Below are 24,468 nucleotides of genomic sequence, written 5' to 3'. Positions count from 1 at the left end.
GCAATTTTTAACACACTATCCCGGCCTAGATGGCCTTCTGACCAGGGCACGTAAACTGTCTGCAGTGCTCACTTCCGCCGTTCAACCGCCGCAGCTGAGCGACTTGCATCGCTCCAGAAGTCTTTCGGCCTGCCGGTTCATCGCCTGAAATGCGATGTGGCGACACGCTGGAATTCAACTCTCCACATGTTACAGCGACTGTGGCAGCACCGGCGAGCCCTGGTGCAATACGTCATGATGGGCCAACGAGATGCAGAAGTGGGGCAGATCACCCTGATGGAGTGATCTCAGATCAAGGACCTATGCACCGTTCTGCACACTTTCGACATGGCGACGAATATGTTTAGCGCTGACAATGCCATTATCAGCATGACGATTACAGTCATTTACATGCTGGAGCACACGCTAAACACTATTCGGAGTCAGGGGGTGGGACAACAGGAAGGGGAGGAACTACAGGAGGATTCATATGCGCAAGACACAACAACATCACCAAGGTCCAGACGTTCATCATCACCAACGCGGCAGGCATGGGACCATGGGGGACAGGGATCAACAAGGGCGCATGGTAGCAGGCGAGATGTTGAGGAAGGTGCAGGAGGACATGAAGATATGGAGGACGAACTGTCCATGGACATGGAAGACTCAGCGGATGAGGGAGACCTTGGTCAAAATTCAGTTGAAAGAGGTTGGGGGGAGATGTCAGAGGAAGAAAGAACGGTTAGCACCTCTATGCCACAAACACAGCGTGGACTTGGTCCGCATGGCTGCGCAAGACACATGAGTGCCTTCTTGTTGCACTACCTCCAACATGACCCTCGGATTGTCAAAATTAGAAGTGATGATGACTACTGGCTTGCCACACTATTAGATCCCCGGGACAAGTCCAAATTTTGTGACATAATTCCACCCATAGAAAGGGACGCACGTATGCTGGAGTATCAGCATAAGCTGTTACTCGATCTTAGCTCGGCTTTTACACCAAACAACCGTGCAGGTGAAGGGAGTGATTCTCCCAGTTGTAACTTGACAAACATGGGACGGCATCGTCATCTTCAACAGTCTACCCGTACCAGTAGGACCGTATCTGGTGCTGGTAACAGCAATTTTATGGAATATTTTCATAATTTTTTTAGACCCTCCTTTGCAAGGCCACCAGAGACAACAAGTCTGACACATAGTCAACGGATGGAGAGGATGATACAGGAGTATCTCGAAATGAACATCGATGCAATGACTTTGCAAATGGAGCCTTGCTCCTTTTGGGCTTCAAATCTAGAAAAATTGACAGAGCTCTCCAGTTACGCCTTGGAGATTTTGTCGTGTGCAGCTGCCAGCGTTGTCTCTGAACGTGTCTTCTTCAGTGCTGCTGGGTGTGTGCTGACAGATAAGCGCACGCGTCTGTCCAGTGACAATGTGGACACACTGACGTTCATCAAAATGAACAAGTCATGGATCCAGAAGGAATTTACTACCCCTGTGTCATCCTGGGGAGAGTAAATGCTTGTGGATTTGGAATGTGCTTGATGCAAATCAAAACATCCTGTTTGCAACTAGGGCACAAGTGCTGCCACTGATGGGGTGTCTGTGTGCCCAATGTTGGGAAAAAAGGTAGACTCCGCTTGGAGTAACCCTTGCTTGATGTGTTTTTTAAAAATGATACAAGATGAACAGATCTGAAGGCAAGATGAAGGCAACATCATGTCTCCGCCTGCACTTTTCTCACAAACCTGCATTTTTCCAGGGACACCCTACTCAACACCGTCTACAGACAGCAGCCAGATCTCTTTCCCTCAGATGTGGTCAAATAAAAGGCCACTTACTGCGACCCATGACAAAGCTAAGTGGTTGACTCTATCCCTCTGTAAGCTGTTGGCTACCGAAATGCTGCCTTTACGCGTAGTGGACACACAGGATTTTACAGACCTTATGTCTGTCGCTGTGCCCCAGTACCACATGCCCAATCACCACTGCTTCTCCAAGAAAAGCATGCCCGCGCTACACCAGCATGTCGCACACAACATCACCACTTCCTTGAGAAAATCTGTGTGCGACAGGGTGCATTTCAACACAGATACTTGGACCAGTAAGCATAGACAGGGTCATTACATGTCACTGACTGGGCACTGGCAAACTATGGTGAGAGATGGAGAAGGGTCTGCTGTACAAGTCTTGCCGTCCCCACGAGTTGTTTCAATCCTTGTTCTGTATGTAGAAGTTAATACACTGCTTCTGCCTCTTCAACCTCGTGTGGGTCCTCTACCTTGGCGCAAACCCTGTGTGGTCAGGCCACCCTTCCTTGCAACTGCGCACAAGGACTACCACACACCTCCTTACTATGCTGGCAGCAGAGCTCAATGCCATCAGGCGGTCAAAGCTTTACTTTGAAATGTATGGGAAATGTGAGTCACACCGCTATTACAGAGAATAGTAGTCAGGCAGGGTCAAAACATTAATTGAGGAACAGGAACAGAATGGGACGGCCAGGAAAGAATCAGAAAACAAGCAGAGTTGAAATGCGTATCGGCCAACAAGGTACATAAACAGCAAGCAGGAAAAGTAGTCAGGTAACAAGCACACAAAATCATAAAACTGAACTGGGGGTAAAATTAACCAGAGGTTCATAGCTATGTCTGGCAGTGGTCTGCAGACAGGATGGGCATAAAAAAGGGTGTGGTGTCTTCCCATTGGTTGTAGCTGAATGATGGTATTTCATCTGTGAGATACCCACCAGCTACATTCAGCCAGAGATTCTGCATCTGTCAAGGTAATGCAGCCCAGTGGGTGAGCATAACCTGCGTCCACCTGCGCCGCTGGCATCGACTACTCTCACATCATCAGCACTATTCATGAAAGGAACACGTTGTCACCTGGCAACCGGAGTACAAATTGACGGAGCGGACTACGTTGGTGACTTAACAGCCGTGTGCGGCAATGATGCAAACCTGGCTGCGGGCCATCCTCAGGGCAATGTGACACACGTGCCTTTTAGGGCTCACGTGTTGAACCGAATTCGCCAGCAATTTTTAAAACACCATCACGGCCTACATGGCCTTGTGCAGTGGGCACGCTCGCTATGTGCTCACTTCCATCGTGCGCACACAGCAGCTCAACAACTTTCATCACTCCGGAAGTCTTAGGGTCTGGCAGTTAAACGCCGTAAATGCGATGTTTCGACACGCAGGAATTGGAATCTGCACATGTTGCAGCGTGTGTGGCAGCACCGCAGAGCCCTGCTGAAATACGGTAAGACATATAGCCTGGGATAACTTGATCCAGAGGTGGTGCAGATCACGCTGCTGGAGTGGTGTCAGATCAAGGACCTATGCACCCTGCTACACAGTTTTGAAATGTCGACGAAGATGTTTAGCACTGGCAATGTCATTCTCAGCGTGACAATTCTGGTCATCTACATGATGGAGCACACTGTAATTATTATTCTGAGTCAGGTGTTGGGACAAGAGGAAGGGGAGGAAGTACAGGAGGAGTCATATGCGGAAGGGATAACAAGATCTACGAGGTCCAGATGGTCAGCGGCACCTATGCGGCATTCATGGTGAGGGAGAGGGATTAACAAGGGCGCATAGTATCAGCAAAAAGTGTTGATGAAAGTGCAGGAGCCCATGAAGAAATGGAGGACGAACTGGCGATGGGCATGGAAGACTCAGCAGATGAGTGAGAGCTTGCTCACATTTCGGTTGTGCGAGGTTGTGGGTAGAGGGCAGAGGAAGGATGCACGATTCTCACCTCTCTGCCACCAACACACCAAGGACTTGGTCCTCCTGGATGCACAAGACACATGAGCGCCTTCTTGCTGCACTACCTACATGACCCTCGGATTGTATGAATTTGAACTAATCCTGAATACTGGGTTGCCACACTGTTAGATCCCCGGTACAAGACAAAATTTGGCGAACTAATTCCTGCCATAGAAATAGACGCACGTATACAGGAGTATCTGCAGAATGTGGTACGCAATCTTAGATCTACTTGTCCACTAAACACCAGTGCTGCACAGAGTGAATCTCAACGCTTTGTCATGGATAGGAGGAAATGGTCTTTTACTTGTCCACATCGGAGGGACCGAGGGATGGCTGCTGTGCTGAGATGGCGTTGAGTACGGTGTCCCTGCACAGTTGCACTTTTGGTCATATCCCAAAATGAGTTGAAAAAGGACAGATGCTGTTGGAAAGGGGAACAGGTGTGTTGGAAAGGGGAAAAAAGTTTTGGTCCGTGGATTTGGTGGTTAAGCAACTGTAACATTTGCTGAAGAAACAACATCTGTTACAGTGGGACTGGCAGATTTGGATAAAGTGGTATATAATCTGTGACCGCTATATAACGAAAATTAATAAGAAAAGAAAGAGAAAGGTATATATCCCCATCACCAGTCAGTGTCCACCGTGCTCCCAGTTGGAAAAGGAGAGGTTGGCAACTTGAAGGTTTGGTGGAGGATACAGAGCTGTGTGGCTATGAAACTAATAGTAGCCTGAACCGAGTTAGACGCCATTCGATCTGGAGACTGTGAGCCCTGTTAGCGTCACAGGGTCCACATGCCCACCCAGCCCAGGAACTCCCTGTTAACAACACAGGGGCCATTGAGTACGCTGACCGTGTGCGTAGGGGCCACACCTGTGGACAGCAGGCGCATCAGCAGCAGCAGGCCTGTTAATGCCACTGGGCTGCACAAGCAGGACTGTTAGGACAGGAGCTGGTCTTAACCGTTCTGCGTTACCAACTGTGGTGGTGGCCTGCATCCACCACCCGATCCCTGCCTACCTCTGGCCTAAAGCCGCAATGGGTTCAACACATGGAGGTGTGCTCTTTCGGAGCATAATAGAAGACTGCGCACCTCCTGGTTGGCTCCAGCCCCTTTTATAACCTGGGTCCGCCCCAAACCAGGGTGAACCACAATGCACCTCCTGGAGACAAAAGTAGAGTGACACGTCATGAGTGGCATAACTAGCGTCCTATTTGGAAACGCAACTTCAATGATGACCTCATGGCTGCCATGACCCAAACACCTCACCAGTCATCGTCTGAGCATCAATAATGCGGTGACAAGTCATAGGTGTGGGCCTCTGCAAGCCATTTGGGAGGACACCTGATGCCCTGTGGTCTATATGGGACCCCCACATCAGGGCCAGGGCCAAAGAGTTCATTACCGGACCTAGTCTCTGATGCAGGAAGTGCCTGAGCATGCTCAGTAGCATGAAATACAGTCTCTGAAAAAAGACTATCAGCTTTAGCATGGTGTCTATGCCCAAAACAGGACTTAGACCCGGCACGGAATGCAAGCACCTGTGCAAAGAGGCTTTTCACACTTAGTGTGGGAGCATGCGCTGTATCCCGAAATGAAAACTTAGCGTCAGGAATGGCACAGTCAGGCTGAGCATACTCACTAGGCGAAACACTGTAATTATGCTGCAGCTGGGGTACATCGGCACACGCATGCGCACTAGCTGCCTCTCCACACTTAGACGTGGAGGGGAAATTTGTCTTGGAGATGCTGTCTATGAAAAGAAGGAAAAGCTAAAGGAAGCCTGACTTTCTATCCCTCCGAATTATGAAATGCAGCAATGAATTCCATGAGTTTGCTATAACATTAGCGTAGCAAAATGTGCATGAGGGTGTGATGTAGAGGTGCTAGAAATAGCTTGTCACCAGTGGGGCACTAATGGAATACAACAGCCAGTTCTATGATGCCACAAAATGGCAGTATTTTGTGCTATCATTATAGCTTATTAAAAACAGAGCACGAGGTTGTCATGCAGAGGTGCTGCACATAGATTTGCAGTAGTGTGAATTGACAAAAGTACAATAGCCACGTTTAGGATACAACTAGGTACAGTGAGTGTTTGCTAGTAAAATTGCTTAGTTTAAAAAAGTTGTAGTGTGCAATGCAGGCAGACGTGCTATGCAAATGTCTTTGCACTAGTGGGACTATAGCAAAGTCCAATAGCCACGTATAGGATGCCACTAGGTACACTGAGTGTGTGCTAGTATAATGGCTTCGTTATAATTTGTTGGAGTGTGCAACGCAGGCAGATGCGCTCTGCAAATATCTTGGCACTAGTGGGACTATAGCAAAGTCCAATAGCCACGTATAGGATGCCACTAGGTACACTGTGTGTTTGCTAGTATAATGGATGAGTTTAAAAAAGATAGAGTGTGCAATGCAGGCAGACGTGCTGCAAATAACGTTCCAATACTGTGAATTGACAAAAGTACAATAGCCACGTTTAGGATACAACTAGGTACAGTGAGTGTTTGCTAGTATAATGGCTTCGTTATAATTAGTTGGAGTGTGCAACGCAGGCAGATGCGCTCTGCAAATGTCTTGGCACTAGTGGGACTATAGCAAAGTCCAATAGCCACGTATAGGATGCCACTAGGTACACTGACTGTTTGGTAGTATAATGGCTGAGTTTAAAAAAGTTAGAGTGTGCAATGCAGGCAGACGTGCTGCAAATAACGTTCCAATACTGTGAATTGACAAAAGTACAATAGCCACGTTTAGGATGCCACTAGGTACACTGACTGTTTGCTAGTATAATGGCTGAGTTTAAAAAAGTTAGAGTGTGCAATGCAGGCAGACGTGCTGCAAATAACGTTCCAATACTGTGAATTGACAAAAGTACAATAGCCACGTATAGGATGCCACTAGGTACACTGACTGTTTGCTAGTATAATGGCTGAGTTTAAAAAAGTTAGAGTGTGCAATGCAGGCAGACGTGCTGCAAATAACGTTCCAATACTGTGAATTGACAAAAGTACAATAGCCACGTTTAGGATGCCACTAGGTACACTGACTGTTTGCTAGTATAATGGCTGAGTTTAAAAAAGTTAGAGTGTGCAATGCAGGCAGACGTGCTGCAAATAACGTTCCAATACTGTGAATTGACAAAAGTACAATAGCCACGTTTAGGATGCCACTAGGTACACTGACTGTTTGGTAGTATAATGGCTGAGTTTAAAAAGTTAGAGTGTGCAATGCAGGCAGACGTGCTGCAAATAACGTTCCAATACTGTGAATTGACAAAAGTACAATAGCCACGTTTAGGATACAACTAGGTACAGTGAGTGTTTGCTAGTATAATGGCTGAGTTTAAAAAAGTTAGAGTGTGCAATGCAGGCAGACGTGCTGCAAATAACGTTCCAATACTGTGAATTGACAAAAGTACAATAGCCACGTTTAGGATGCCACTAGGTACAGTGAGTGTTTGCTAGTATAATGGCTGAGTTTAAAAAGTTAGAGTGTGCAATGCAGGCAGACGTGCTGCAAATAACGTTCCAATACTGTGAATTGACAAAAGTACAATAGCCACGTTTAGGATGCCACTAGGTACACTGACTGTTTGCTAGTATAATGGCTGAGTTTAAAAAAGTTAGAGTGTGCAATGCAGGCAGACGTGCTGCAAATAACGTTCCAATACTGTGAATTGACAAAAGTACAATAGCCACGTTTAGGATGCCACTAGGTACACTGACTGTTTGGTAGTATAATGGCTGAGTTTAAAAAAGTTAGAGTGTGCAATGCAGGCAGACGTGCTGCAAATAACGTTCCAATACTGTGAATTGACAAAAGTATAATAGCCACGTTTAGGATGCCACTAGGTACACTGACTGTTTGGTAGTATAATGGCTGAGTTTAAAAAAGTTAGAGTGTGCAATGCAGGCAGACGTACTGCAAATAACGTTCCAATACTGTGAATTGACAAAAGTACAATAGCCACGTTTAGGATACAACTAGGTACAGTGAGTGTTTGCTAGTATAATGGCTGAGTTTAAAAAAGTTAGAGTGTGCAATGCAGGCAGACGTGCTGCAAATAACGTTCCAATACTGTGAATTGACAAAAGTACAATAGCCACGTTTAGGATACAACTAGGTACAGTGAGTGTTTGCTAGTATAACGGCTGAGTTTAAAAAAGTTAGAGTGTGCAATGCAGGCAGACGTGCTGCAAATAACGTTCCAATACTGTGAATTGACAAAAGTACAATAGCCACGTTTAGGATGCCACTAGGTACAGTGAGTGTTTGCTAGTATAATGGCTGAGTTTAAAAAAGTTAGAGTGTGCAATGCAGGCAGACGTGCTGCAAATAACGTTCTAATACTGTGAATTGACAAAAGTACAATAGCCACGTTTAGGATGCCACTAGGTACAGTGAGTGTTTGCTAGTATAATGGCTGAGTTTAAAAAAGTTAGAGTGTGCAATGCAGGCAGACGTGCTGCAAATAACGTTCCAATACTGTGAATTGACAAAAGTACAATAGCCACGTTTAGGATGCCACTAGGTACACTGACTGTTTGCTAGTATAATGGCTGAGTTTAAAAAACTTGGAGTGTGCAATGCAGGCAGATGTGCTCTGCAAATGTCTTGGCACTAGTGGGACTATAGCAAAGTCCAATAGCCACGTATAGGATGCCACTAGGTACACTGAGTGTGTGCTAGTATAATGGCTTCGTTATAATTTGTTGGAGTGTGCAACGCAGGCAGATGCGCTCTGCAAATGTCTTGGCACTAGTGGGACTATAGCAAAGTCCAATAGCCACGTATAGGATGCCACTAGGTACACTGAGTGTTTGCTAGTATAATGGCTTCGTTATAATTAGTTGGAGTGTGCAACGCAGGCAGATGCGCTCTGCAAATGTCTTGGCACTAGTGGGACTATAGCAAAGTCCAATAGCCACGTATAGGATGCCACTAGGTACACTGAGTGTTTGCTAGTATAATGGCTGAGTTTAAAAAACTTGGAGTGTGCAATGCAGGCAGATGTGCTCTGCTAATGTCTTTGCACTAGTGGGACTATAGCAAAGTCCAATAGCCACGTATAGGATGCCACTAGGTACACTGAGTGTGTGGTAGTATAATGGCTTAGTTATAATTCGTTGGAGTGTGCAACGCAGGCAGACGTGCTGCAAATGTCTTGGCACTAGTGGGACTATAGCAAAGTCCAATAGCCACGTATAGGATGCCACTAGGTACACTGAGTGTTTGCTAGTATAATGGCTTCGTTATAATTTGTTGGAGTGTGCAACGCAGGCAGATGCGCTCTGCAAATGTCTTGGCCCTAGTGGGACTATAGCAAAGTCCAATAGCCACGTATAGGATGCCACTAGGTACACTGAGTGTTTGCTAGTATAATGGCTGAGTTTAAAAAACTTGGAGTGTGCAATGCAGGCAGATGTGCTCTGCTAATGTCTTTGCACTAGTGGGACTATAGCAAAGTCCAATAGCCACGTATAGGATGCCACTAGGTACACTGAGTGTTTGCTAGTAAAATTGCTTAGTTTAAAAAACTTGGAGTGTGCAATGCAGGCAGATGTGCTCTGCAAATGTCTTTGCACTAGTGGGACTATAGCAAAGTCCAATAGCCACAGATAGGATGCCACTAGGTACACTGAGTGTTTGCTAGTATAATGGCTTACTTAGAATGAGTTGGAGTGTGCAGAGGACAAGAGGGTACAGTGGCAGGATTGTGGTGCTCTGGGTAGAGGAATGGAAGCCTGCCTTTCTATTCCCTCCTAATGGTGAAATGCAGGGAGGAAATCCCTGACCTGGGCTACACAGACGCTGTTGCTGTTTGCAGGACCTGTCACCTATGGCTCTCTGACCCTGCCGGTACGAGCCCTTAAAAGGACTGCTAGAATGTGCTCTCCCTAAGCTGTCTAACGCTGTGTATGCAGCGCATACAGCTGTATCGGCGATAGGACAAAGGACGGATCTGCGACAGTGATGTCTGACACCAAAGACGCAGAAGGCAGATAATGGCGATCGTGAAGAAAATGTCCGGTTTTATAATGCAGGGACATGTGACATGCAGATCCTATCACACATGCCGTTGCTTCTCTGCCTCAAAGTCCACTTAGGTGTGTGTGTGTCTGTGATTGGCTGACATGCTGGCCAGCCCCACAAGACGCGCGCGCTTAGGGAAGGAAGACAAGAAAAAAAAAAAAAAAAATGGCGATCGCCATTATAGAAACAGCAGTGATCTGAAGGCGCTGTTCACGCACACTATACACTGAAATGTGATAATAGTTTGATTCACAGAGTGACTTACACTATTACAGCAGAAACCAAGCTAAGATTTAGCTGTTTTTTGGCTGCTAGAACCGTTCTCGAACGTTTCTAGAACTATCGAGCTTTTGCAAAAAGCTCGAGTTCTAGTTCGATCTAGAACATGCCCCAAAATCACTCGAGCCTAGAACTGGAGAACCACGAACCACGAACCGCGCTCAACTCTAATCATGACACGTGGGCTATAACACAATAGACCGTGTGACAAAGAAGAAAGGAGAGAAAGAAGAGGAAGAAAATGCAACTACCTGTAACATTACGTGATAGTCACTGGTAAGTATCACTTGACAATTCAAGTGAAAAAGGATTCCTTTATTAAAGGGTTCTCAGTCGCCTCAGGATCATGAAATACTAGGGTAAATGATATGAGAATGGGTAAGAAGCACCACTAAAGGAAATATGAGATGCAGGACATATATCTATAAACCCCTGAACTACATGATAGAAATAAAAAGAAGAAAAAAGAAAAAAAAGAAGAAAGAAGAAGAACACATAGAATGCGGAAAGAGAATGGGTACAACTACCTGAGTTACTGCAGGGAGGCCCCTGGTTGGTATTGTGAGGGTTAGTGGAATTCCTTCACTGAAGGGTTCTCAGTTGCCTCAGGTTCGTGAAAAATGCTATAGACAAATAATGCCCGGAGAAAAGGGGTTCATATACAGCGAATAATGGTAATACAAGGTACATGTGTCACATGTAATAGTATATATATATATATTGTACTAAGCTCTACACCAGAAATAGAAAGTAGTCCCTCTGCCTTCTGTCTAGGTGCCCTGAGTTATGTCCTGTAAACTGTCACAGGGACCCAGACACACATGTGTAGTAGGGGAATATCCCTGCTGAGATGCCAGTGCTAGAGCACTCGTTTGCTGTGGAGTTGAACGCTATGTGAGCAGTTCTTACCTTCAATGAGCAGAAGTCTCTTTTTTCAGATTTCAATATCTCTGTGGGTATCTGGCAGAAATATGGAATACTCTTTACTGCTAAGACCCTGTACACCACTCCCACTAAAGGGGGCTTTACACGCTGCGACATCGCTAATGCGGAGTCGTTGGGGTCACGGAATTTGTGACGCACATCCGGCCGCATTAGCGATGTTGCTGCGTGTGACACCGATGAGCGATTTTGCATCGCTGCAAAAACGTGCAAAATCGCTCATCGGTGACATGGGTCTCCATTCTCGATTATCGTTACTGCAGCAGTAACGATGTAGTTCGTCGCTCCTGCGGCAGCACACATCGCTCCGTGTGACACCGCAGAAACGAGGAACCTCTCCTTACCTGCCTCCCAGCCGCTATGAGGAAGGAAGGAGGTGGGCGGGATGTTCCGGCCACTCATCTCCGCCCCTCCGCTGCTATTGGGCGGTCGCTCAGTGACGTCGCTGTGACGCCGCACGGACCGCCCCCTTAGAAAGGAGGCGGTTCGCCGGTCACAGCGACGTCGCCGGGCAGGTAAGTATGTGTGACGGGTCTGGTCGGTGTTGTGCAGCATGGGCAGCGATTTGCCCGTGTCGCGCAACAGATGGGGGCGGGTATCCACACTAGCGATATCGGGACCGATATCGCAGTGTGTAAAGTAGCCTTTAATAAACTGTGTAAAGGATTTTAAGTAAAAATCCACAATAAACCAGCGCTAGATGGGTTTTTATAATTTTATTAATAGACCACAAATAAAAAATTTTTTGCTATCCTTGTTTCAAGACAGAGTATTTGATAATATACAATACACTGATTATTACTAAAACCAAGGACCACATAAAACAAGGACCACATAAAATAAAAAATGAAAGTAATGAGAATAAAATTCTTTTGTATAACCAATTAACTTCGAGGTGATACAATATTCACATTGATTTAGTTTTACCAGTCTAATGTAATGCCCCGGCCGGTGGCATATATTTTGTTTGGTTAATAATTTAGACTTATACAATGAAAGATGTACTATACCACCCCTGGCTAACTTACAAGTTTTAAGTTGTACAATATAAGTTTGAGACGTTATATTCGCCCCCAGGGCCTGGGGGAATAAACCTCACAACAACTTGACCGCAAAAAACACCCCGGATTTCTCCGTTGATTAGGCTGGAACCGCTATGTACAGGATTGACCTGTTATACTTCCAGAGCGGACGTTTTGAGGCCAGTGGCCGCGACTAGTGCTGGCTCTGGGGGAGATGTATGGTTACCGACATCCCTCTTTACAGAGCCTTTATAACACTTCACAAGGCCACAAACCAGCCGGTCCCGTATTCTCCCAAATGTACTTTCGAAATCAAGCAGTACGAAGCCACTGAAAGCACCAAGATGTTGGCTGCGGACAACAATAAGATCAGCGGTAACTACTCAGCCTCTCCAGCGGGCAGTCCAGACCGTATCCAGTGTCAGCTGACTGATTCCACACAGGAGGAAGTTGCTTGGCAGGTTAGCACCACACAAGGCTCCGATCCGCTTCCAAACGAGCAATGCAGAACCGCTGGAGGTACCAATGTATCCTGGTTGCAGACAAAGGAAATGTCAGCGGTAACCTCTCAACCTCTCCAGCAGGCAATCCGTACCGTGTCCAGTGGAAGCCGGTTGATTCCACACGAGGGAGAGATTACTTGGCAGGTTATCAACGCACAGGTGAGGTAGGCTAAAAAAAAGAAAACTGATCCGACGCGCGTTTCGGGGGCGTGTAACGGCCCCCTTCCTCAAGGATAACTCAGCTGTTGCCTAGAGCACTATTTATGCATATATTTAATTGGTTATAATTTGCATAAAATTAAACAATGTTTAAATTCAACCAACATTCAATGACCACTACATATATCAATTTGTGAAAGACCGTTCATAATAGCCATATAATATAATTATGTGCAAAGGTTTTTCTAAAGGTTTTTCTAAAAAGATATAGCCTTGCTTGTATCATCATATACTGGGAAGACAATGTGTATATATGCATATGCTTTTTTTCAACAATAAATTTAACAAAAGGACATCATAAAGGTGTAATATAAATTTGCTATAATATGAAAAGCCCCTTATATCTACATCAACCTTGGGCAAGTGAAGCACCAATTTTAATATATATTATGCATATATACACATATATCTCCATGACAATCGCTTTTTTTTTTTTTTTTTTTTTTTCCTTCTCTCCGTATTATTATCAGTACCTATTACTCCTCTACCTATAAAAATATAAATTAATTAAAAGCAAACAGTTCTATATCATTATTGAGTCCATATGGTTTCAAGGTGTTCAATTCAAAAATCCATTGGCTTTCTGCTCGTGACATTTTTTTAATGAAATCGCCACCTCTCCAATCCTTAGTTATTTTTTGTACGCCCCATACTTGGGATCCTTTAAAGGACCCTCCATGTTTTAACACATAATGTCTGGATAGGGGGTGCTTAGTACATTTATTTTTAACACTTCTAATGTGCTCACCCACCCTTTTCCATAGGGGTCTAATAGTTCTCCCAATGTATTTTTTCTGACAGGGACATTGAATGCAATATACTACTCCCTTTGATTGACATGTAATAAATTCTCTAATCATGACTTCTGACTGCCCCTGTAAGAAGGATTTCCGTGAAATATTTTTTGTATTCTTACATACTATACAGCTTTTGCATGGAAAAAAACCTTTCAGGCCAAATAATCCTCCCTTATTAGGTGCTGTAAGATTACGTATGGTGGGTGCCACTAAATTGCCAATATTGTTTGCCTTCCTATATATAAATATAACGTCGCAAACTTATATTGTACAACTTAAAACTTGTAAGTTAGCCAGGGGTGGTATAGTACATCTTTCATTGTATAAGTCTAAATTATTAACCAAACAAAATATATGCCACCGGCCGGGGCATTACATTAGACTGGTAAAACTAAATCAATGTGAATATTGTATCACCTCGAAGTTAATTGGTTATACAAAAGAATTTTATTCTCATTACTTTCATTTTTTATTTTATGTGGTCCTTGTTTTATGTGGTCCTTGGTTTTAGTAATAATCAGTGTATTGTATATTATCAAATACTCTGTCTTGAAACAAGGATAGCAAAAAATGTTTTATTTGTGGTCTATTAATAAAATTATAAAAACCCATCTAGCGCTGGTTTATTGTGGATTTTTACTTAAAATCCTTTACACAGTTTATTAAAGGCTACTTTACACACTGCGATATCGGTCCCGATATCGCTAGTGTGGATACCCGCCCCCATCTGTTGCGCGACACGGGCAAATCGCTGCCCATGCTGCACAACACCGACCAGACCCGTCACACATACTTACCTGCCAGGCGACGTCGCTGTGACCGGCGAACCGCCTCCTTTCTAAGGGGGCGGTCCGTGCGGCGTCACAGCGACGTCACTGAGCGACCGCCCAATAGCAGCGGAGGGGCGGAGATGAGTGGCCGGAACATCCCGCCCACCTCCTTCCTTCCTCATAGCGGCTGGGAGGCAGGTAAGGAGAGGTTCCTCGTTTCTGCGGTGTCACACGGAGCGATGTGTGCTGCCGCAGGAGCGACGAACTACATCGTTACTGCTGCAGTAACGATAATCGAGAATGGAGACCCATGTCACCGATGAGCGATTTTGCACGTTTTTGCAGCGATGCAAAATCGCTCATCGGTGTCACACGCAGCAACATCGCTAATGCGGCCGGATGTGCGTCACAAATTCCGTGACCCCAACGACTCCGCATTAGCGATGTCGCAGCGTGTAAAGCCCCCTTTAGTGGGAGTGGTGTACAGGGTCTTAGCAGTAAAGAGTATTCTATATTTCTGCCAGATACCCACAGAGATATTGAAATCTGAAAAAAGAGACTTCTGCTCATTGAAGGTAAGAACTGCTCACATAGCGTTCAACTCCACAGCAAACGAGTGCTCTAGCACTGGCATCTCAGCAGGGATATTCCCCTACTACACATGTGTGTCTGGGTCCCTGTGACAGTTTACAGGACATAACTCAGGGCACCTAGACAGAAGGCAGAGGGACTACTTTCTATTTCTGTTGTAGAGCTTAGTACAATATATATATATATACTATTACATGTGACACATGTACCTTGTATTACCATTATTCGCTGTATATGAACCCCTTTTCTCCGGGCATTATTTGTCTATAGCATTTTTCACGAACCTGAGGCAACTGAGAACCCTTCAGTGAAGGAATTCCACTAACCCTCACAATACCAACCAGGGGCCTCCCTGCAGTAACTCAGGTAGTTGTACCCATTCTCTTTCCGCATTCTATGTGTTCTTCTTCTTTCTTCTTTTTTTTCTTTTTTCTTCTTTTTATTTCTATCATGTAGTTCAGGGGTTTATAGATATATGTCCTGCATCTCATATTTCCTTTAGTGGTGCTTCTTACCCATTCTCATATCATTTACCCTAGTATTTCATGATCCTGAGGCGACTGAGAACCCTTTAATAAAGGAATCCTTTTTCACCTGAATTGTCAAGTGATACTTACCAGTGACTATCACGTAATGTTACAGGTAGTTGCATTTTCTTCCTCTTCTTTCTCTCCTTTCTTCTTTGTCACACGGTCCAGACTGCCAGGACCCAACTACCACCATTTTTCCCCCCTAGAAAGACACGACACCGTTCTCTTATAAATTAAAATACTTTTATTTGAATTTTCCATTTTGGAGAGAGGCATGGAGAAAAAACCACTCTCATCTTTTGGCATAAAATTTGGTCGCAGCTTTAAACCAGGCATTAACTTGCCAACATCACGGGGTTCAGGTAAATGTACCGCCTTCCGGCCGTCCGGCGCGGGTATTTCACCACCACTTTTTCTACCCCTTCCGCTGCTGCGACTTAAACACAGAAAACTCAATCAACTTGGAAAACAAAAAGGGAGGGAGGGTGGGAAAACAGGTCCGGGTCCTGCAGCCGAGAGGCTGGAAGCTGGGCAGCACGGTGATATGTATCCAGGAGGCGGGGCTTAGGCCAGTCACACCACAGGAGGCGGGGGCGGCAGGTCAGTGTCTTTCTAGGGGGAGACCTCTATTTAAACATGCATAGGGGCCAGCAGTCAGGGGGCAGCATCTCAAGTTTCTGGCTGCAGTGCCCCTCAGACTGCCAGGACCCAACTACCACCATTTTTCCCCCCTAGAAAGACACGACACCGTTCTCTTATAAATTAAAATACTTTTATTTGAATTTTCCATTTTGGAGAGAGGCATGGAGAAAAAACCACTCTCATCTTTTGGCATAAAATTTGGTCGCAGCTTTAAACCAGGCATTAACTTGCCAACATCACGGGGTTCAGGTAAATGTACCGCCTTCCGGCCGTCCGGCGCGGGTATTTCACCACCACTTTTTCTACCCCTTCCGCCAAGGAGCAGCACCGCGCCAGCAAGCTGCGACCCCCCCCCAAAAACTGAAATACCTGAGCCGTCCCAGGCATTTCCGAAACCACCATATCCATAACATCATCATTTTGGGGTGTACCCATCCGAGCTTAAGGACAGCCAAATATTGCCTTCCAGCTGGCGGTGCCAGACCAACAACCTCTTTTTTTTTTTTTTTTTTTTTTTTAAAAAACACTTTATTAACAGCACAACTTGGGTAGGCCCTGATCGACCATGCGCCAGGAGAGATCCTTATCACATTCTTCCATAGCTCCAAGCCACCTGGGCCAGAGGGTAACCTTCGACCGGATCGTTGTAACACTCCACACTAAAACAGGGAAACTTGTACCTCTCTGACCGGATAAGGGTAAGAGGCCTAGCTAGACGGCCTTGGACCAGCTACTTGAAGCCTATGTGTATCACCAAGTCGGTTGTAGAAAAGAGAGCTCACGCAATCTTGATCGCCTCTGATAGACCCACAGCTGAGCCAAGCTCCGGCAACCTTTCCAATTACTTTCACTGTAACAGGAACCAAGAACCGACCACCAAGGCGAAGAGGCGAAGATCCGCTCTCCTCGCAGACAACATACATGGAAGTAACCTCGGACCCAATCACTGGGCCGACTTGGATCTGAAAGGCAAAAACACTGTCAGAACAGGGAATTCTCGTAACCATCAAACACCTCGTCTCTCCAAGGTGGTACTGACAAAAAGACAAAAACCCACAAAAATTTTTTTTTTTTTTTTTTTTTTTTTTTTTGGATAAACAAATCACAATCATGTCATTTTACATTAGCCCTGTACACTGTTCTGAATCTCCTTACGTGTCGAATAAAACCCGATTTCAAAAAACCAACTCCGACCTGACGTCCCTCATAATGCATTTCCATTGTCGTTACCTGATCCACTGAAAACTGTGCTCATGTATGCTGGCTCCTGAAGCCTTGTAGCACCCCAACTCTGGGAGAGTACGTGCCGGGTACCACGGCTGGCAAACACCAAAATAACGAGTAACCGTCGCATTACCAACCAAAAACCAGCCCACAAAATGGAGGACCAACTACGTAACGCTAAAATGAAGGGCCGTCGTCATGGGTAAAAACTGGTCCCATACACCCGCTCGCCTAAGAGACATAAACGACAACGTCGGGACACCCGCCGAGTGAGGGAAAAAGATCCAAAATATCAATGTATAGATTTGCAATGGGGCGAACAATCCAAACCCCCACTTTTTTCTTTTTTTTTTTTTTTTTTTTTTTTAAAACAAAACAAACAATCTTCGGCTAAAAAAGAATAGGCCTACTGTGCTCCACTCGCTTACCATAATCATCCAACCCTTCAATACCTTTCACCCCACAAGACCCTCATCGCTTCAGTACCGTTCCGCAATTTAAAAATGGGAAGACCGACCTCGTAACAGTTTGCTTGCAACCGAAATTGGTGCACATTCGCTGAATACTGCAGGGTGTGTATTACTAGAGGGTGGCTTGTAAAATCGTCACGCACATCAACCACCAGAGCAACACCCGCTGAATAACGTACCATCGAACCGTCAGGTCAATGCAAAATGGAGGCCCGGATCATAGGCCTAACTTCACCGAGCACCCCACCATCTAGCTGAGAACTCCAACCTTGATCCTGCTGGTGGGTTGAGTTACCAAAATACCTGAGATTGGGATTGCAATAAGGTGCCCGATACTAACCCGGAACCCAGATGCCTGTTTTGCCTTCAACCCTGCGTTGACCCATAATCATTCCAAGCCACAAAAACCTAATCAGCCTGATTACTTATTCGAGGAAAGGGCTGTAGTTGGTTAAGGCTTTTACCCACCGGCATCGTCGGACCACTGGTCATTCTCCTATTTCCCAGTCCACCCCCCCTTTTGTGTAGCTGGAACCGAAATAGGGGGAAAGGCGCAATCAAAGTTAGGTTAATGGACCATGTCCCCCCGGGCCCAGCATAAGGAGCATTTTTTTTTTTTTTTTTTTTTTTTTATATATAACTATATAAACACTTTGTATCGCAAATGATCCCAAACAGCTGGCCCTGCAACGCCGTAATACTCCATCTACAAATCTGTCTGTTCCTGCTCTTGAAACTATTATGGCATGGCACGGTGGCTCAATGGCTAGCTGCAGCCCTGGGGTCCTGGGCCCAAATCCCGCCAAGGACACCATCCGCAAGGAGCCTGTACGTTCTCCCCGTGACTGCGTGGGTCTACTCCGGGCACTCTAGCCTCCTCCCACACCCCCATAAACATACAGATAGGGAATCCAGACCGTAAGCCCCGATGGGGCAGCGTCCCCAATCCATGCAACGCACACAAAAACTAAAAGTGAATTTATACCTTTTAGAATATGTATGTGGAAGTAATTGTCCAGAAAATATTAGCGGGCATAATTATTCTGCGAATAGCTAACATTGCCGGTTTTCCCATCTCACTTGTTTATTTTCAGTTCTTACGGTAAGGAAAACCAATTAAAACATACGTAATTAACCAAAGAGGGAAAATCTAGTAAAAAAGGATGAAAATTACTTCACTACAAAAAAGAAGCAGTTTTAGAAAAACAATCAAACCATGCAAATGTACAGAGATATACTTCTCACATTTCGATAAAACTAACTGTGACCAATATAGATCCCTTCTTTCAATTACAGCATGACATTAGGGGTAAAACAGGGGGGTTAGATCCCGTGATCCCATAATATTGTCACTAATCAATAAATCACTTGGAGGGTCAGTTAACCGGTGGCAACAAGATTATTACAAGGAATGGAGGCCGCCTGTATTAAACTAAGGTTGAAAAATTAAGATATGTTTAATTTTTGAAAGACGTCTCAGAGGATATCTCATTTGTACCTCTTCCGACAGGCCTACAAGCTGCCGTAACCCTCAGTCCGATACAGCGCCGCACAATCAGCTCTGCCCTCATCTACTGTCTCCTCACCCATCCCCTGTAGACTGTGAGCCCTCGCGGGCAGGGTCCTCTCTCCCCCTGTACCAGTCTGTGCCTTGTACGGTTTATGATTATTATACTGGTACCTATTATGTAAAAACCCCTTTCGCATGCAAAGCGCCATGAATTATATGGCGCATAATAAATAATAATAATTTGTATAAATACCCGTGTGGTCAATATAAATAAACTGCCACCAAACTTAATCCTCCGAAATAGGGAAGGCTTCTTTACAGTTAGAGCAGGTAGATTGTGGAATGCTGTCTACAAGGGGTAGGAATGCTAGATACCATCACAGCTTTTAACAGAAACGGGGGAGGGCGATTCCCTCAGCACCAATAACATTGTTATAAATAACTTAGTGACAACATGTAGAGCTGGGCGGGACGCCTGTTACCTGTGACGTCACGTTATCCTCCCTAGGGGGACTTATCCCACCCCGCATTCCCCATCAGGGTACTCACCTGGTGATTCAGGAAATGACAAGACGACTGGATCTAGATCTACCCACGTAACGCCTGCTACGACGACGCTCACACCTATCCAAGGGTTAAGATGACAGACTCCGGAGATGGTGGCTACCCATGCCAAAGCTTGCTACCGTGACCCCTGCACATGACCGTACAACGCGATAGTCGGCACCGCACCCACCGCCGCCATAACATGCTGAAATCCCCTGTGTGACAACGGGGCGGGGCTGTTAACAGTCACCATTGTCATAATGTCAAATGGAGTGTGTTTTGGCCTGGGAGGGGGCTTGGTGTAGGTGTGGTATCAGCAGGAGGGAAAACACGCCACCTGCTGACTGTTGCTTCTTGCCCCTGTTCACTACCAGCCCCCCTCAATTTGAACATTGAAGTCCTAACAGAATCCCTTAACCCGCCCGCTCACTGGGAGACCCACATGGTCCCTGGTTCATTCCCAGGCTAGCCCCCTTGGCATTCCCGGGGCATACAAACGGAGGGGAGGGGAAGTTCAGTGCGTGTGGGATGGGGTGATTTGACTCTTGCAGGTTAGTGCCTGCATACTAGATTCTCCCCTACCGTGCCTCCAACCTGCGCTGTGACAGGGACTGCACTGAGTCTGCACTTCAATTAGGCTGTGTGCCTAATTCATGCGTCCTGCGTCCCCTGCACAGTCTATGGAGACTGTGTAGAGGCCGTACGCACGTTGCATAGTAGAACGCAGCGATTCAGCTGTTGCCCGAATCGCTGTGTTCTAAGAAGTGACATGTCACTTCCGTGCGCTTTGCCGGCAGCTCCTGCTCTGTCTATGGCAGGAGCTGCAGGCTGAGCGCACGTTCTCTACCGGCACCATGCGCCTCAGAACGGAGCTTTTCAGCTGCGCTCTGAGGCACACCTTTTAGGTGCCGTGCAGAGCGCACACAGCCCTACCCAGCTCCTCCTCGGCACTGGCGACGGTGTCTGGTCGGCGGTTGCTGGGCGGCGGGTGGGCGGGGCCAATGACAAAGAGCGCGAAGCGCTCTTTTTCAAACTTAATGGCGGCTCAAGCTGACCGGCGGGCGGGTAGTTCCCTCAGAACGCCGCTCGCCGGCGCACGTAGCTTGAGCCTCAGCAGGGAGGGAGCCGCTCATAGCAAACAGCGCCGTGAGCAGAACGCTTTCCTCCATGCTGATTTTAGGGGAGGAGGGGGGGGGGGTGGGGGGAGGGGGGGGGTGAGGTTGTTAAATAATGGCGAGCACAAGCGGACCAGCGGGCGGGTAGTTCCCTTAGAACGCCGCGCTCACCGGTCACACATCGCTTGTGCCTCAGCATAGAGGGAGCCGCTCACAGCTAACAGTGCTGTGAGCTGAAACGCTTACCTCCCTGCTGATAGCTCTCTTACCGCCTCCAGGAGCGGGTCCCTGTGTCCGGCTGCCCAAACAGGTCCGGGTCCTGCAGCCGAGAGGCTGGAAGCTGGGCAGCACGGTGATATGTATCCAGGAGGCGGGGCTTAGGCCAGTCACACCACAGGAGGCGGGGGCGGCAGGTCAGTGTCTTTCTAGGGGGAGACCTCTATTTAAACATGCATAGGGGCCAGCAGTCAGGGGGCAGCATCTCAAGTTTCTGGCTGCAGTGCCCCTCATTGTGTTATAGCCCACGTGTCATGATAACACTTGTACCATCTTTTCATTTAGATTCCACCTACAATTATTTACCGATTCCAGTTCTGAAATAGGCTTTCATGATCTACTCACTAGAATTCTCAAGTGCATAAGGTACTGAGACATATACATGTTCACACCATTATAAAGAACAAAGTATAAACATTGAGGTTTTTCTCACACCCATGTTCCTGTGTTCTTTGATATGATATGTGTTCATTTCCTTCACTATATAGGATTGCAAGTTTTCCATTTGTACCTTAATGGCAATGACGCTATACAATTGAACACATATCATCCTGTTATCCATATAGGTGTGTATTTACCTGCTTGACTATTTTTGGTTGTTTGATCCAGAATGTTTCTCCAGATAGGTCATGTGGAAATTTTCTTTCCTCAGTACAAATGTTTTCACTATGGCTTTGGAAAAATTTTTTGTATGTGCATCATGGTCATTTGACCCATTGTACTCTCAAGTAGCAATATATTGTACTGTTATGTTGTACTATGTACTAATTACGTGTTTATATGGTTTTGTAACCCTTTATGATCTTAGATAACTTTATCCTTGATAAAGACCTAAAAACAAGGTCGAAACGTTGGATGAATTATCCTTTTGCACAAATAAAGAATTTTCAGCATTCCAAGAGTTCTTTTCTTACGTTATTGATCACTATAGTGTGCCAGAGCTATTTCTATTGAATTGACTCTTATTTTTTCTGAGCACCTGCTATATACACAGTGACCTAGACATATTCAAGTTTCATTCAGAAGGCAGAGGGAAGCCTTAGCAGCTGAGCCTATATCTTGGCTTGTGAGCATTAGAACAGGCCGGCGATTACAGGGTAACATGAAAAATGTCCAGCTTGCATTATGACTAGAACATGACAATATCCTTTTAAGTACTAACCTATGATGCGTTCCTAAGCAGTTGATGTTATATGTTCTACATTTCATTTTCTGCATACTTTACAAGTAGTAGAATTTGCTTTGATATAGGCAACTGGATTTTCACAATGAAAAGGCAAAGGATAACGCCCGAAAAAGACGCCATACATTATGTCAGTGCCATCACTGACAAACCTGGATTGACCATGAAATACATCAATCCCCTTAAAGGTGAGTTAAAACAAGTTTTAACTAAATTGCCTTAATATTGTCATGCATTAGAATGACTGTCTTAGGTAATGAAAAATATTTTCTACAGGAAGAGGAGTGTTTGCTGAAACTGAAATCGAAAAAGGGAGTTTTGTTGCAGAATATCGAGGCGAGCTCACGTATGCACTTACGATGGTAGACAACTACTCGAGATTTATGGTTGTGGTACAAGTCAAAGATCTAATGGCCCATACTGCAGCGAAGGTCTTCCAAGCACACTTATGCAGACCTCATGGCTACTCAGAGAGAGTCCTCACAGATCAAGGCACAGCCTTTGAAGCGGAAATCTTCAAGGACTTCTGCAGCTTTTACCGATGCAGGAAGATGCGCACTACACCCTACCATGCTCAAACCAATGGTTATCAACCTGCTCAGGACTTTACCCCATATTCCAGATGTGGCCTTACAAGTGATTTATAGAGGGGTAACAATACGTTGGGATCACCGGATCTAATCTCCCTTTTTATACACCCTAAAATCTTGTTTGCTTTAGAATAAACAATAACATCATAAAGGTATAGCAGTACCGTTTCAAAGTTTCGGTGTCCCAAGCAGCATTCCATCAGCCTCTGGAAGGTTCCTGGCAAATTGCACAGCTCGAAGGGCATGCTTTTGAACTCGCAGAGACCCATCGGGGTGGCAAAGGCGGTCTTCTCCCGGTCTGCCTCAGCAACGGACACTTGCCAATAGCGACTAGTGAGATCAAGGGTAGAAAAATAATTTGCAGTTCTCAATGCAGCTAGCTATTCCTCAATACAGGGGAGTGGTGCTGTCCTTCTTCTTTAACAGGACCAACGGAGCTGCCCAGAGGCTACAACTGTCACGGATAACCCCAGCCTCCTTCATGTTGCTCAACATGTCCTTGGTACACTGGTAATGTGCAGGTAGTTTTGGCTTATATCTCTCTTTGATGGGTGGGTGTGCACTTGTGGGGATGTAGTGTTTGACCCCTTTTATTCTTCAAAAGTCTAGCGGATGTTTGCTGAAGACTTGCTCGTATTCTTGCACTAGCCTGTAGACCCCCTTCTTGTGATGTGAAGGTGTGGAGTCAGTGCCTACGTGTAATTCCTTACACCACTCCTCTGGCTGACTTGGTGAGCTGTCACTGAATGGGTGGGCTGAAGCAATGGTGGATGCTGCTGTTTGGATAGCATGTGTATCTACTGAGAACAGCTTATCAATGGTGGCAAATCGGAGCAGCTTAATCTCTTGCTCTCCGCAGTTCAACACTCTCATGGGCACTCTTCCCTTCCATATTAATGAATAAAACTATGATGTAAATAGCATATAGATACCCCACAAATGCAGATAAAAGTAGGTTATGGGAAAAGGGGGAAGAGAGAAACAGGAAAATAGTGGAATAAAGTATACCTTCCAGGTGGGAGAGGAAATGGCAGCACAGCCAGTGGAGGTGAAGCAAGGGGAGCCTGCAACTAAAGAGTTGAGAGCGTTATCACATGGTGACTGAGCCTGATTGTAACGGGAGCATAGAGGTGCCGATCCTGTCTTACCTGCGTTGGTGTAGAAGTGGGTGTCCTGTGGTGGAGTCAGCTATGTGCAGTGGTGGCCGTGGGTTCTTTTATGTGCGACCGTAGTAATAGCTGCGCCCACTTCCTGTATGGGAGTGGAATGCAGTGAGGGTAATGGAACGCACGCCTGCGCATTTGTGTTTAACGTCGCGCATGTGCAGAACGGAGAAAAGGCTGCGCTCACTTCCTAATGAAAGGGAGTGAGACGCATCTGGGAAGGGAAGGGAAAAGATTAGGGTTTGGGGATGATGAAAGGGCTTTCTACGGGCAAGGATGGCAAAGGGTGGCAGTGAC

The sequence above is a fragment of the Anomaloglossus baeobatrachus genome, unplaced genomic scaffold (assembly GCF_048569485.1).
Source record: "Anomaloglossus baeobatrachus isolate aAnoBae1 unplaced genomic scaffold, aAnoBae1.hap1 Scaffold_3285, whole genome shotgun sequence".
Lineage (NCBI taxonomy): Eukaryota > Metazoa > Chordata > Amphibia > Anura > Aromobatidae > Anomaloglossus > Anomaloglossus baeobatrachus.
Note: the sequence above shows the minus strand (reverse complement) of the source record.